Below are 16,185 nucleotides of genomic sequence, written 5' to 3'. Positions count from 1 at the left end.
TAGCTGCAGCCCTACCATTCATACATTCTGGGCATTTTTCAACATTTAAATCCCATTCAAACCTTTTTGAATACATACATTAATTGGATGTCAAAATGAAGGTAAAGTTGTTCTGGTTGCAGACATGTTACTATGGAAGCCATCGGGCTCTTCTAACCTCAGTAGTGTGGACGTGAGGTATAAACGTAGCAAAAGATAGTCATTTTAAAAACTAAACATAGTAGTGTAAATGTAGCCTAGGTATCATGATAGTAGCATGTTAAATAGTGTTAGGCACTAACACCCCCCTCCCCCCTCAGGCTTACATAAATGGTTTGTTGGCAAGTTACCAAATGGCTCAGAATTACATGAAATCAACGTGTTGTTAACGTGGTATTTAGTTTTTTTCCAACTAGAGGGGTATTGCACAAAAGTAGAATATATAAATCCAGGATAACCAATTAAGCAATGCTCTGATCAGAGCATCCTGGCATTGTGCGTTTCACGACGGCAGAGCCAGGCTGAGGAGGAGCGACTAGGTCCAGCCGTGCTGAAGTAATTTGGATCGATAAGCGTTCACGGCTTCACAGGTTTACTGATGCTTAAATGGAGAATACGTGTTTTGCGTACATTACACAGAGTGAGCAGCAATTTCTTATGGAAGTTTGAGCAAGTGTAACACATTATTTGTAAAGAAGAAACACGGCCGTTGAAGACGAGGGCTTCCGTCACCTACTGGAATACTTAGAGCCAAGGTACTCTCTTCCATCACGCAAGTATTTTACAGAGACCGCACTGCCAGAACTGTACAAAAAAAGTGTGCGAACACATCTCAAAAGAGATTAAAGATATAAAGACAATGAGCTTCAAGCTAAAAAAAACGTTCACACACCAGCGATACCATTTCGGCTGCAATTAAGGAGATGCTTGACCAGTGGCACATTCCTTTGAATAAAGTACATGACATGCTCAGGGACAATGCAAGGAACATGGAAAAGACCATGGACAACATGGGGGATGCAGAGCTTAGGCTGCTTCGCTCACACATTGCAGCTTGTAGTCAATGAGGGACTACTGTCACAACGGAGTGTGAGCGATGCCATTGCAATCGGTAGACAAATTGTGGGACATTTTAACCATTCTCCACTTACATATTCACGGCTGCAAGATATCCAGCTCCAGATGCAAATGCATCTTAAAGACGTCACAACAAGGTGGAATAGTACCTACTTGATGACAGAGTCCTCTGTGCTTACATTGCTGACCATGACCAGCCCAGTACACTGACCGCTAACCAGTGGGGTTTGCTAGAAAAAAACGTTGTTCTGGCACCATTTGAAGAGCTAACAAGGAAAGTAAGCTCATTGACTGCCGACATCATTCCAGCTGTCACCGTCCTCAAACGCATCCTGGCTAAAAAAGGCGATGCAGATACTAAAACCCTGCTTCAAGCTGTCAACAAACACTTCAACACTGTGGAAGATGAACCCCTATATGTATTTGCCACCCTGCTGGACCCGAGATATAAAGACAGGTAAGATTGTAAACTAACTCATTACATTAGGTCTATATTATAGATTGTTTTACTCTCCACAGTAACACTACTACTGTAATTGATCAGATGAGACGTTTATATATATATATATATATATATATATATATATATATATATATATATATATATATAAACACACACACATATACATACACACGTTACACATCTCCCACATCTGGAAAGGAGTCAGTCTGTCTGTGTGTTTTTCGCTTGTTCTTGACATTCCCATCAGTATTTTTCTATACCTTATTCATCTCAACTGCTTTCATATTAGAGATCAGATGAAGTTCAGCTGGAAATTAACAGTGGTGAGGGTGATGCAGGGAGAGCCAGCACTGCAGAGCTGCAGGTAGGTGTTATATGAAGAGTGAGGTGATTTTAGTTTTTTGATCATGAGAGGAAGGTTTGAACATGATAAGAAGTGAACACGGTTTCACTTAAACAATAATATAACAAACATGATTTTAATATTGCACTAGCTTTCCCATCCATACTATACCTTATTCACCTAACCTTAATGGGTTAGGGTTGGGGTGCTTGTAGTAACTGCAGTCTCGTCACACTGTGTGACATTGTGACTGTTTTCCTTTTAGGGTGTTCAGAGCAGGGACAGACAGCTGAGAGACACTGAAGTCAGGGGACAGAACTCTCTCCTTCCAAGAGCGGTGGTACAAGGACTTTCCCTGGCTACATGATGATGCAGTGCAGAAGGGGGGTTGGTGTTTTTGTTGCATAAGAATTTACCAGGACAAACTCACACCATTTGCTGTAAAATCAGAGCCCGCCTTTATCACTTCTGGATTCAAAAATTGGAAAAAACCTATTGAAAAATGTAAAGCACATCAAAGTAGTCATACACACCGTCACGCTGTCTCTGCGACTGCACAAGAAAATCATCCTGTAAATGCACAGTTGTCCAGTGTTTTGGCAAATCAACAAGCAGACAACAGGCATTGTCTGGGGAAAATTGTGAGTTCAATCAAATATGTGGCATGAAAGGGACAGGCCTTGAGAGGACATGAGGATGAAAACAGTCATTTTTATCAGCTCTTGAAAGACAAGGCAGAGGATGATGTTCTTTTAGCCAAATGGTTGCAGAGGTTCCAGAAAGACTACATAAGTCCACAGATCCAGAATGAAATTCTGTCTACAATGAGCAACAATATTGTTAGTGAAATAGCTGATACAATCAGAGATCTACCAGTTCTTCAGTATGCAGTTATTATGGATGGAACACAAGACATTTCCGGGCAAGAACAAGAAAGTATTTGCCTGTGTTATGTTGACAATGACCTGAAGCCCCATGAAGAGTTCATTGGTTTGTATTATGTTTCTGATACAACAAGAAAATGCTTTGCTGGAGTAGTTCAAGATGTTCTGCTGAGATTAAACTTACCAAGGCATGGTTTACGAGGTCAAACTTATGACGGGGTAGCTGATATGGCTGGGAAGCATGCTGGTGCACAGGAACTAATAAAACAAGAGCAGCCACTAGCACTTAATGTTCATTGTGGGGCCCACTGTACTAATTTCATCACACAGAAAGCTTGCTTAGCCTCTGTTCTGATCAGAGACTCATTGGATTGGGTCAACCAGCTTGGAGTCCTTTTGTCTCATTCAGAGAAGTTTAAGGCGATCCATGCAGCAATAGCACATGCAGATAATCCATCATGCACTGCAATAAAACCCCTGTGTCCCAATGGCTTGTGGTGCCTCAAATACTGCATCTACTGCTAATGGCCTGCTAGGGTAGTTTAGGAAAGGCAAAACAGTTTTTGGTCTCATCCTTGCCTCACCAGTGATTTGTGAGCTTGAATGCCTGAACATCTCTTTTCAGAAGAGATGAAAACTGAAACCATTGCTGGCATAAGGGCTGCTGTCAAAGTTGTTAGGACCTCACTCAAGGCCAAAAGAGATGAGGCAAGTTTCAAAACTCTGTTTGAAGAGGCGACGGCTGTGGTTCTGTCTTTAGGTGTTAAGTCCATTACCATTCCACAGACCAGACCACCCCCAAAACGTTTCATTGAAGGAGCTGAGGCACATCAGCCTAAAAGTGCCAAGGACCACTACAGAGGGGAATTCTTTAAAGTCCTGGATACTGTAGCTGCACAGCTCAGTGAGCTATTTAACCAGGATGACTTGCTGACTTTGCAAAAGTTGGAAGAGACACTTCTGAGTGGAGAGATTGATGCTGCAGTCATTGAGAAATACCCAGAAAGTCACTTTCAGTGCAGCTTTCTGTTTCGCTTGAACTACTCATTTAGCAACAGTGCAGAGGCTGCAGGGATCATTCGTGGATTGCCTGTAGAGGTACGTAGACTATTTGGGCAAGTGGAAAACCTGGTCAGGTTGCTTTTGGTAGTCCCTGTTTTATCCTCTGAGGCAGAGAGAAGTTTTAGTGTCCTCCGCATGCTCAAAACTTGGCTCCGTTCCACAATGACTCAAAACAGACTTAACCATGTTGCTGTTTGTCATGTCCATCAGGATAAACTTGACTTACTGGACAAGAAGTCAATTTGAAAGCAATTCGTGGCTGCAAATGGCACACGTTTGACACTGAAATAATCACGGCACGCAAATGATTGAATGCAGGACTGTACAAAGAATTGATATTTATTAGTTCATTACATCCATTCTAATGTCTTTTTCGTTTACCTATACCTTGGAAATGTGGAAGGATATCACATTCAAGAGTTAAAACAAGTTGGTTTATATGTTAATATTATTTATATATATGGTTATATGTTATTTGTTTTTGCCTTTCACCTTAACCTTTGCATGCATCTGTTCATTGAGGCATAAGCTACAACTAAGAAAAGAAAATTTATTGAGAAAATTTGAATTTGAATATCAATATATGTTATTTATTAATCTACAAAACTGGATGATTAGGCCTGCAATTAAAGAATTGATTTGATATTTATCACTGAATTACTGCCATTCATGTGTTTTCCTTTATCTTTACAAATGTATCTTTTTAGTAGAATAAAGTGTGTTGGTGAATGTTTTGCAGTGTAGTTTTTATGACATATTTCTGTTCAAACCATTAACGGATCTGTCAGGTTTCCAATATGTGTACCCCCCAATGTTAAACTCATTCCTACGCCCCTGGTATCGGGTATCGACAGATACACAAAGCCCAGGCATCGGTATCGGGACTGAAAAAGTCAGATCGGTGCATCCCTGGGATAGCTGCGCAGAATAAATCTCCATGGTAAGTTATCTGCCTCTGCTTTCGTGAAACCAAGTCAAGGCTTAATAGATCCAGGATACCTGGGTAACCCCGGCCTAATCTGCTTTCTAGGTTTTGTGAAATAGCCCCCTGTTTCTTTAGAGTGGTTGTTGTGTCCTGAACACTGACCTGAACATGGCTGCTATCAGAGTCCCAGTCTCCTGCTTGTCTTCTGGGGACCTGGTTGCTCCGCTGCTCCAGGTTCTGGTTGTCCTCCTCCATTCCTCTCTGGTCCTGAAATCCAGCAGATCTCCACTGGGGCTGCTGGACTCACTCTGGATTCTGTTCAGCACAAATCAAAGCACGCAGAGATATTCAGGAGCTGCTGTCTCCTCTTGTTCTCCTCCCATCCACACACAACTAAAACAACAGGCTGACAACTCAAAGCAGCGGCTGGAAAACTGGTCCATCTCCTTCCTCGCTACAACATGAACTCGGAGTAGTTTGGAGAAAACAGCATTATATTAAACTGGGAATAAATCTAAAGGTAAAAAAAAACACTACCATAACGCTGGCTTTTTGGTGTCTACCCTTCACAATAAAAGCCCAGCTTAAATTCACTCAGAGCATTTCACTAACAGGAAACTCAATGAAAAGGGATTCTGCCGACACTAGATATCAAACCAAAGCTACACACTATATCTGATTAAACTGCAGCGAGCTGTAAGTTCACCACTTCTACAGAAGGCCAAATATAATGTCATCTCAGAGACAGCTGTCTTCCTGTCTCACTCAGACTACGCTGTTTAGGTGTGCTAACTTACACTAATAACTTTACTGTTGTCAAAATACCTCTGCTACGGACGGTGTGAAAGCTCATCTGAACTTGGGTCCAGATCAAACACCAGAACTCTGGTCCGTTTGAAAACGGAGGTCCCGGTTCAGGTGGGACCGCGATCCGACCCAAACACAGGAAGTGGACCAAAAACAGAGCATTTACTAGCCTGCAGTTTCAACCTTTCACACAGTTTACGGACTTAAATATCTGATTTAAGGGATTACGTGTGCAGGTTAGTTCCCCCAATAAATGTGAATGCCTGAAACTCGTTTCTCAGCAGGAGATTACATTCGTCTTTTCTAGAGAGTCATCTTACATTAAGATTACAGTTACCTCAAAACTGTGGTCTAGGTTTTAACAGACACTCTGCTCCAACTCCTCTTTAACACAACAAAAGAATAAGACATTTAATGATACAGCCAACATTGTGTTACAGGGTATACTGTTGCACTGTTTAGGCAACACACTGTCAGCTGCTCACATTGTTCACCTTCTTCAAAAATATTAGAAACACTGAAGCAGAACCAGAAAACCCAAGACCTTACCTTAAGCCAAGGACCACAGGACTTAATGACTTCAGACCCGTCGCCCTGACCTCTGTGGTTATGAAGTCCTTTGAGCGCCTTGTGCTTTCACACCTCAAAGCCATCACCGACCCCCTCCTGGACCCCCTGCAGTTTGCCTACAGAGCCAACAGGTCTGTAGACGATGCAGTAAACCTGGCCCTACACTACATCCTCCGGCACCCGGACCTACGCCAGGATCCTGTTTTTGGACTTCAGCTCTGCCTTCAACACCATCATCCCGGCTCTGCTCCGGGAAAAGCTCTCCCAGCTTGGTGTGCCTGACTCCACCTGCAGGTGGATCACTGACTTCCTGTCTGACAGGAAGCAGCATGTGAAGCTGGAGAAACACGTCTCCAACTCACAGACCATCAGCACCGGATCCCCTCAGGGCTGTGTTCTTTTGCCTCTGCTCTTCTCCCTGTACACCAACAACTGCACCTCCAGTCACAAGTCCGTCAAGCTTCTGAAGTTCACGGACGACACCTCCCTCATCGGACTCATCTCTGATGGAGACGAGTCCGCCTACAGGTCGGAGGCTGACCACCTGGTGAAGTGGTGCAACCTAAACAATCTAGATCTCAATGCTCTAAAGACAATGGAGATGGTTGTGGACTTCAGGAAGAACCCAGCCCCACCTGCCCCCATCACCCTCTGTGGCTCCACAATTGACACTGTGGAGTCTTTCCGCTTCCTGGGAACTACCATCTCCCAAGACCTCAAGTGGGAGCTGAACATCAGCTCCCTCGTCAAGAAAGCACAACAGAGGATGTACTTCCTCCGGCAGCTGAAGAAATTCAACCTGCCAAAGACAATGATGGTGCACTTCTACAGCCATCATTGAGTCCATCCTCACATCCTCCATCACCATCTGGTACGCTGCTGCCACAGCCAAGGACAAGGGCAGACTGCAGCGTGTCATTCAGTCTGCAGAGAAGGTGATTGGCTGCAATCTGCCGCCGCTCCAGGACCTTTACGCCACCAGTACTCTGAAGCGTCCTGGAAAGATTGTGGCTGACACTAGCCTTATTAACAAGGCCCGGAAACCACCCTGACTCTCCACCTGGCTCTTCATGCCACTGTTCTCTCTCTGCTGTAATGCTCTTTGCTCTTTATTTATTTATTTTATTTTATTTCTATCTTTATTTTTAATTTAATACATACTGTGTACATATACTTATATTGTTTATACCTATACTTATATTGTTTATTACATTTAGAGAATGTGTGATGTGCACCAACAACACCAAAACAAATTTCTTGTATGTGTTAAAAAACGTACTTGGCAATAAAAACCCTTTCTGATTCTGATTCTGATAAATTCAGTGTTGCTTCATTATTTCTGATAGCAGAAGAGTGGGCGAGTTTCCCTCTGATATTCTGTCCAATCAACAAGCGACTGTTTCCACCATGTGACGTGTTTGCTGCGTTTGACAAAGTGCAGTGTGACGTAAACCGAACCAAATGAAAAATGCAACGTTACAACTTCAGCCACGAATCACACCGAGTCCACCGAGCTATAGAGGAGCAACAAACGGAGCAGACAGTTGCTCAGGAATGGAAGTTCTGTTTCCCTGAACCTTAATAACTGCCAAATGGGAAGCGAACGCATGCGCAGCTCTGATTTCTATTCTCTCTGACTGCCGTGTAAAAGAACAGTTATTAAAGTGTTTACCTGAGTGTGTGCGGGTTTACCTGGAGCCCTGTCTTCTTAAAACTCACTAATAACAAACAACACAGCTATCCCGCCGCCAGCCACACATCACAGTGAAGCAACAAGACTTCCTGTTTCCTCCAAGTCAGGGTTTTTCAGATTAAAAGTTTACAATGAAAGAACGTCACCACCTGGAGGTCAGAAAGGGAAACAACAGATAAACATTCAGTTTATTAATCAGTTAGTGGTGGACTGGCATGAGAACATTTACTCAAATACTGTACTTAACTCGAGGTACTTGTACTTTACTTGAGTATTAAATAATGTACAGCATTTTAATGACTAAAACAATGTAGAAGTATATGGAAAAATTAAAGAATATAGATTCATTTTGAGCATTTTAATTTATTTTTTCACCAGACTATATTTAATTAAAACAGAAATGTTATGATTATTAAACACACTTATTTCAAAGTGGACAGAAAATAAATAAAACAATCAAAAGCCGTCTTGGTTCATCTTTCCACTATTCCAACAATCACCACTCTGGTTTGGTTGAAATAAACCCTTAATTCACCCATTTACATGTGGAAATATGCTGGCTCTATACACGCTAAAAGTCCTGATTATCTACATGGAGTCTGGTGGGTTTGGTGATGGGGACTTCAGGGCTGTTTCATGTTAAACAAAAAAGATCTTACTCTTTAACAAAAAGCTCTATCTCTGTAGGTAATGTTGTCAGACACTTAGAATAATAATCCGAGTCTGTCAGCACTTTTAGTGGATGGAAACATTCTCTTATCAAGGAGTTTAAACATAGAAATGGCAGGAAGGATAAATCCACCAAATCAAGTCCCAAATAATCAGCATGAGGCCTCGTTTTATTTCATTTATTCTGTTCAGAGAACTGAAGGGATCCAGAAATCCAGTCTGCTGCTACGTCCAGGACCGAGCACAAGCTTCTTTGTATGAGTAAGGATTTATTTGTTTCAAATTTCAAGAAGTTTAAAATAAAATAATTGACATTAATTTACAAGTCAGATGAATAAATCAGTTGTTTGCTGTTTGACTTGGTCTGTTCCCTGCTGCTCCATCATTCTTTAGCGCTGGTGTTGAACGGAGGTTCAGTTGAAAACCCTAAAACAGCTAAACATATATTACTGCTTAGAAATGTATTAACCCAAAAACAGCTACAACTATATTACTGCTTAGACATGTATTAAACCAAAAACAGCTAAAACTATGTTAGTGCCATGAGTATATTCACTTGCTTAGAAACATGCTTAGAAAAATGTCTGCCAGAGAATGACACTGCAGCTGTAAAGAGGAAAAGTTTGTGTGGAGCACTGAGTTCATGTATGAGAGAGAAGGATGGGGATTTAATGTGAAACATATGCACTCGTAAATAATACTGTCTTGTACCTGCATTTGCTTGGAGAGGGGAGTCAGGCAGTCATATATGATTTAAATGCATTATCGCTAGCTTGTGTAATGCATAGGGCTGTATTTGCAATGACCTGGTCCTGAACTGGGCTGTTGGATTGTGTAATGCATAGATAAGAAACATTGTCACATGTGAAATTTCCTACACGTGTCTTCTGACTTGTATCTGCATTAAATTGTGGTACCCTATAAGGTCATATGAAATGGTGAAACAAACCTTTCTGTGCCTGGGGGAGTGAACCAGTCAGTATATGTTCATAAATAGGGGTACTTCGCTGACAGGAAATGGACTTTGGGGCATTTTGTGCTTCGGAGGCAAGGATTTAAGTATCTCAGCATTTAGAGGAATTTTTCATTGAACTTACTCTGTTAGGGACTTAGTGCATTTTTCATTTTCTTTCAATTTAGCTTATTTGCTTTTTTAACTCTCTGCTTCAAATAAAATAAAAATACCTGAACTCGTGTTGAGCTAGGAACCAAAAACCTCGTGAATCTTTTGTGCCTTTTTGGAAGACTTTTTCTCTTTTTTCTCCTCCCCTGCCGTATGGGCGGGGGACACCCTCACGGGGGACAGCTCAGACTCCTCTTTAACCACCCGTGGTGAGTTGCAGCCCGGCGGGAACCAATCTTGACAGTCAGACCTCCTGTTATTTCTCAGCGGAGTGCATTTCCAACGCAGTGGAACCTTCGGTGATCCTGGGAGGAGCAGCCTTAAACCATGAGTACTTAAGAAAAATCATTTGGTTGTAAAGATCCCCTCGGGCAGTGTTTTTCATACACAGGGGGTTAAAAGTCCGTGAGGTGTAGGGTGTTAATCAAAGCCTCTTGCCTCGCCTCCAGGTTCCCTGACCCGGCCGAGGGCCCTTTAATACAGGCATGTGTGTCTCTCTAATAAACTAACAAACAGGGAAGTATCTGAAATAACTCCTTTTAATATAGACAAAAACATCCGCTCCGCTGACGGTAACTGGTGTTGCTGTACGGCAGAAGAGGGCATAGTAGACGCGGGGGTTATCGAGGCGAAGGTATAAAGGGAGTTGGCTTTTGAAGAAAGTGATACGAAGCCTTGGTAACTGTCACATCGCTCATCACTGGAAAACATCATCATCATCAGAGTCTTTACTTTCAGTCTCAACAGACCTCAACAGATTTAAAACCACATTCAGTCACAGAAAATACAAAGAGTGAATATGAAATGTCAGACAAAGATTATTAAAGGTCCCATATGGTGACACTTAAACTTATATTTGTATCGTTTATATGTGTCTATTAGACATTAATTTAATAGTGTTACCCCAAAAAAAGAGTTGGGTTGATTTTCCCAAACTTTTCTGGGAGCCCTTTTTCTCCCCTCCCACACACGCTTGGATTCCCTGCTGGATGGAATGTTCAGCCCACAACTAAAGAGCAGAACACTCTGATTGGCTAAGCACAGATAAACATAGAACGCTCTGATTGGCTAAGCACAGATAAACATAGAACGCTCTGATTGGCTAAGCACAGATAAACATAGAATGCGGCCTGGAATCAGAATCCTACTATGAACATGGCAGCGGGATCTGCAAGACCTCCCCAGTTAGAGCCTGAATACTCAAGTTCAGAGGATTCAGGCGAAGAGGACCAATTCATTTCTTTTAGAAGAGGTCAGCAGGACGTTTCAGAGTGGTAAGTTGATTGTGTTTTTATTTTAGTATGTAAGGCTTTAGACAAAGTCAGCTAACGTTAGACAAGTGTGTCTTGAGTGATGTGGCTATTCGGGGCTAAGGCTAACGTTATATGGTGGCTGTGTATTTTGGCCTCTTTTGGGTTTTAAACCTTTGAAAGTCACAGAAACCACTTAGAGTGAATGATGTGTTTTCATGTTATTATCATCATACAGTCGCTGTTACCTGACACACGCCCACCTACTCTTATCCCCGGCTCTCTGTGCACCGCCGGCAGCGGTGTCAGCAGCATGAAGGTCCCCTGGGACCGCCGGTAAACGATATAGTATGACCTTATTTGTAGTTTCATAAAATGTACCAGAATTTACAAATATGAAAGAAATTACTACAGATATTAATGTTCTTACCTCGGTCTTCGCAATGTTGTTCATATGTAATGTTCAAACATAATGTTCCTATACATTCTCCAGTCAGTACTAAATATTTGAAAACACCCAGATCAAGTATTAAAGTGATTTTTTGTTTACAAATGCATTCAAATTGTTTTCATTGAATTAAACCAATTGACATACTTTTCCTGTTTCATGCTCCAGTTGATGTTTCATGTTACTACAGGTGCACATGTGGACATTGTGAGCGGATGCCGCCCGAGGTTGAATTCCTGTTTTACAACACCAAGACGTGTGAGGGCCACAGCAGAGAAGCAATTGGCAACAGAAGCATATAAATGTTCAATTCAATTTTATTTAAAGAGACCCAACAATTACCCCAAGAGCAAGCATTTGGTGTGACAGTGGCGAGGAGAAACTTCCTTTTTAACAGGCAGAAAGCTGGGACAGAACCTACTGTTCAGTAGTGATATGAACTGTAGTAGAAGTAGTCTGATAATAACAGTTGCAAGAACCTGAGCTCTGACTGGCTCAGCGCTGAGATCCTCTGGAATGGTGATCTTCTGCAGCTCTTCAGTAAAAGGTGCTGGGTCAGGGACAACACATAGCCTGTGGAATGAAAGAATTAGGTTTTAATTTATTTATTAACATGTAATGTTTATTAGCAATTTACTAAATCTATGTGTGACCCGGTGTGTTGTACGAGACAGACAAATATTAGCCCCCGTTTTAATATTTGAACTGATTAGAACCCAAGGACTCAAAACATAAATAAACTATTGTATTACTTGTGTGTGTCTCTGTTTGGTCACAGGGTCATTTGAGTACATGTGTTTGAATGGGTGAGGTTGTTCCTGCTGAGCTCAGCATGTCAGCAGAGGGCGCTCTAGGCTTTACAATACACTGGGCATCAGTAGCTAATGCTGACAGTAGAAGTCATCGCCAGTACGGGATGAACGAGTTTAAGTGTGTACGCTACAGAGAGTGATCCTGACCTGAACTGTATCTGTATTTTTACAGAAATAAATATTTAATGTAAAATAATTTTAACATATGAATTAATTATTTTGCAGAGAGAAACTTTCATCAACAAGAAAGGAAGAGATAATAATAGAAATATGGCTAATAAAAACAATAGCAATACGACGCAAGATTTGGCATTAACGAGGTAACTTCAGGTTCAACCCAGGGTTTAGTGTATCACGGCGGTGGATCACTTGTTATGAAAGATATAGATTTTCAGCGGAGGTAATTACGTACAGGGCTATTTGTCGGCTTCTTGAGCCACGTCTTGCGGTTTGAATTATGTTGTTATATAATTTATTTGCTCTCACGATATCTTACCACTGTTGGGGTTGCAACTAAAATAATAGTTTAAAGCAGTTTATGGAAAGCACAGTGTAATTATGGTCAGATCTTGGTCCTGACTGAGTGATATTAATAAGCGTTGTGATTTGCGTGTTTACAGCATCTGCTTTTTTTTTTAGGAAGCAGTGACTGTATTGTGTTTTGCCTGTAAAATAGTGTCTGTGTTCTTCATATTTATGTAGAATTATAGTTTGCTCTTCTGATGTAAAATATGCGGCTCTGGTAGATGTTTGTGATTGTACCTGCTCTACATGAAGTGCCCTGAGAAAACTTCTGTTATGATTTGACACTATCAATAAAATAAAATTGAATTAATGTTGCATGTTGTTGTAATAATTTACTTACAGAATGTTGGCTCAATTTTCCTTCATTTGAGGCTTTATCCCCCTTTCTTTGCTTTAGGGAAGGCCAGTTTAAAGGCAGGATCTCCCAGAGCACTTGTTGACTATGGCCGGTTGGCATTCTCATTGAAGTGGGATGCTGAGAGATAGAGTCTGCAACAACAACAATGCAAATTATGTAATGGGTGTGTATTTTATTACTCCAATACATTGTACAAAGAAAGAGAAGTCTACACACTGTGCTAAGCTACCTGAGCAAATGGCACAGATCAAAACTTATTTTTGTAGTTTTTTAAATAATAGATAAGTCAGATAGTATGTAGACTGTGGCTCATTTGAAATAGCAGTAATAACAAACATGATACATAAATACATATCATGTAGTGTGTAGGACAATATATCGGTATACACTCTCTAAGATCAATGTTATATGTCTGCCCACATTATGTACTGTCTGATAAGGTTCCCATATTTGTTTCCTCTTTTTTCTTCTCCTCTTTCAACTGCAATGGGAATATACTGTAAGGTCCATAGATATATAATTTGGGAATAACTATTACCAGTAATCATTCAAATGATTACGGTACTTTTGACTTATCAGCTTATAAATACAAATGTAAATAAAATACAACAACAGGTAAACTAACATTTACAAAAATTCAATTTCACAAACCTCTGCTTCTGACCCGAGTCTTAGTAGTGTCCTTGGATAGTTGGGTTCCAACAGATCTTTTAGGAAGGGGGTCAGTCTGGCAGCCAATACTCCGGGAGGTATTGGCCTGGGAAACAGGTCTAATGGCTCCCTAAGAATACATTCACATATGTTAGGAAATATATATATATATATATATATGTGTGTGTGTGTGTGTGTGTGTGTGTATATATATATATATATATGTATATCTGATGAGGTAGCGTCCTCTATCTACTATAACATAAATGACAAATAAAGGCACTTGGATGACTCAAACAACACTAAACAGTGGCAGTGCAAACAGTGCAGTATAAGAAGGTATTTAACATGTTAGATGCAATACAGATATATGTGAATATAATAAATAATAGGTAACTACCTAGGTTAATCACATGTAGAGCTTATAACATATATTGCAAAGACAGAAGGGAGAGAGAAAGAAAAATCAAAAGGGTTGGCAAGCAGGGGACGCATTGCACAGAATCGGTCATGTATATCAATAAGGTAATAATTTATTTATATCGTTTATAACATAGTATTAGTGTACTTTCTTGCCAGATTCCCTTCACCAAGAAAATACTGTATATCAGACGCTGCAAATTGCTAGCCGTGGCGCGTCCTGTCTCATAGCAGGGTGGAGCAAAAAAGCTGCTGGCGCCTCACGGGGACTTGGGGGCGCTTTTGCCCCTAAAAAACGGACTTGAACCCGGCGAGAGCACCAACAATATCTTTAGTTTCCTCCTGCCCCTTGATTAACAAACAAACTATAACAGTAGACAACATCACTGTTGTTTGCTGTAGCAAACGTTACTATACAGTTAACTTAGCTACAGCACTAACGTTAGTTAGTTCAGTAGCAAACTAGGTTATATAGTTATAACGTGCACAGTCACCCCCCCCCCCCCACACCAACACACACACAGATAAACCGTATGTTAGCTAGTGGTGCCACAGCCAGCTAGCTAACCAGCCAGCTAACCAACCATTAGGAAAAACGAAATTATCAACTCTGTTAGTAATCTACGTTATGAAATAGTTTTCTACTCACAGTTTCAATGCTTGGGAGAGGGTCCTGAATAGTGGGAATGGATCCTTTCATCAACAGTAGTTTTGATACGACATCATATAGCCCCTGATTCAGTAGAATTGCGGTGAGAAATGTGCAGTTCAGTAGCTAGCTAGCTACATAGCGATACAGTAGCTAGCTAGCTGAAAAGCCTGACTCGGCACAGGTTGAGGCAAGTCTCCAAAAATAAAATCCATCCACCTGTCAGCGACATCTTTTTCTTTTGGAAGGCAGTGCAGTGATGTATTTCATACTCCCACCCTGGAATGATGCATTTGTCATGGCAGGCTTTCTGGGAAGACATGACTCCCGCATCTTCTCGGATTCTTCTCAGCAGCATGAAGCGAACGTTAGAAAAGGGGGCGGGTCTAAGTCGATTTTGGAACACGACACCCATTGGTTACCCGGTTTCTACGAAGCAAATACATCAAATTCTAACTGGCCCGTTTAGCTGGGAGGCGGTCTAGTTCTGTGTGGGGTGGACAAATGGCGGCAGTGAGCGATTTCACATTTTCACAGCTTTTACTTTACACCCCCGAGCCTATATGACACACAGAATCCCATAAAAACCCATTTTCACCATATGGGACCTTTAAATGAAAGTCCACAAAGGAAGATAATATGATGGTAAACTACAAAACAATAATAACTTGAGAGCATACAATTAAAAATGGCCAACTTCCATTTGGGTGTAGCTAATAAAAGTAAATTGGAAATATGTCCATAATAATGAGAGCAACGTGTGTACCAATTTTCGTGAAGATCAAAGCAACTGTGTCCAAATTAAGACCTTCCACACATTACGGGGCACTGAACACAAATTAACCAAACCACTCTAGTCTCGTATTGCTCACAGGTTTTCATTGTTTTGATTTGACTTTGTGAGTATATTAAAGGATGTCACACATGCAGTCAAAGGCTAAAACTCATTAGGTGGCGCTATAGAGACACCATGCCACTCCCAAGCCCAAAGGTGATATCAGATTGAAATATTAAAGCAGTGTTTCCTATACATAGGTTCTACTCGGGCGCACCGCTCAGGTAGACAAAATCTGTATTAATTTTTTTTTCTCTTCAAACAACGGTGTATTTTCTACAACGTACACAGACCAGCTGCCTCCAGCCCCTTGTGAAGTTTTGCGCTGCGTGCATGACAGCATCAACAACGTTACACTTCAGGCTCAGAGGCTATCATTAGTAGTACCATGCTGCTGGTGGGATTAACTGTACTAATAAATCCGTAGAAAAACCACGGCCACACCGCTGTGAAAGCTCCCCAAATATCATTCATCAGATTCTGGTTGTCAAAATATCATCAACAGATTCTCCCATGTCTCACATTACACTATCAACTGGAATAAATCAATGTTACTACCCCTCTCAGATGACCCATGGGATTTTGGAGCTCAGGACACTTCCCTCCACCTTCACACAGACAACATCAAGTAGGGAGTCAGAT

General features: G+C 41.2%; 1 long non-coding RNA gene across 2 annotated transcripts in view; it reads right to left on the bottom strand.

The window, feature by feature from the left end:
• Window positions 1-7,886, bottom strand: part of LOC114559325 (uncharacterized) — a 31,193-nt gene extending 23,307 nt beyond the window's left edge. The window contains exons 1-2 of one of the 2 annotated variants that reach the window (XR_003693073.1): window positions 7,783-7,886; window positions 4,896-5,048 (exon numbers count right to left, since the gene is read on the bottom strand). This is a non-coding gene — a long non-coding RNA (uncharacterized LOC114559325). The remainder of the gene's footprint in view (window positions 1-4,895; window positions 5,049-7,782) is intronic. The other variant, XR_003693074.1, reaches the window with a different exon arrangement.
• Window positions 7,887-16,185: the final 8,299 nt, after the last annotated feature.

This window comes from Perca flavescens, chromosome 7 (genome assembly GCF_004354835.1).
Source record: "Perca flavescens isolate YP-PL-M2 chromosome 7, PFLA_1.0, whole genome shotgun sequence".
Taxonomy (NCBI): Eukaryota; Metazoa; Chordata; class Actinopteri; order Perciformes; family Percidae; genus Perca; species Perca flavescens.
This window is presented reverse-complemented; position numbering and strand designations above follow the sequence as displayed.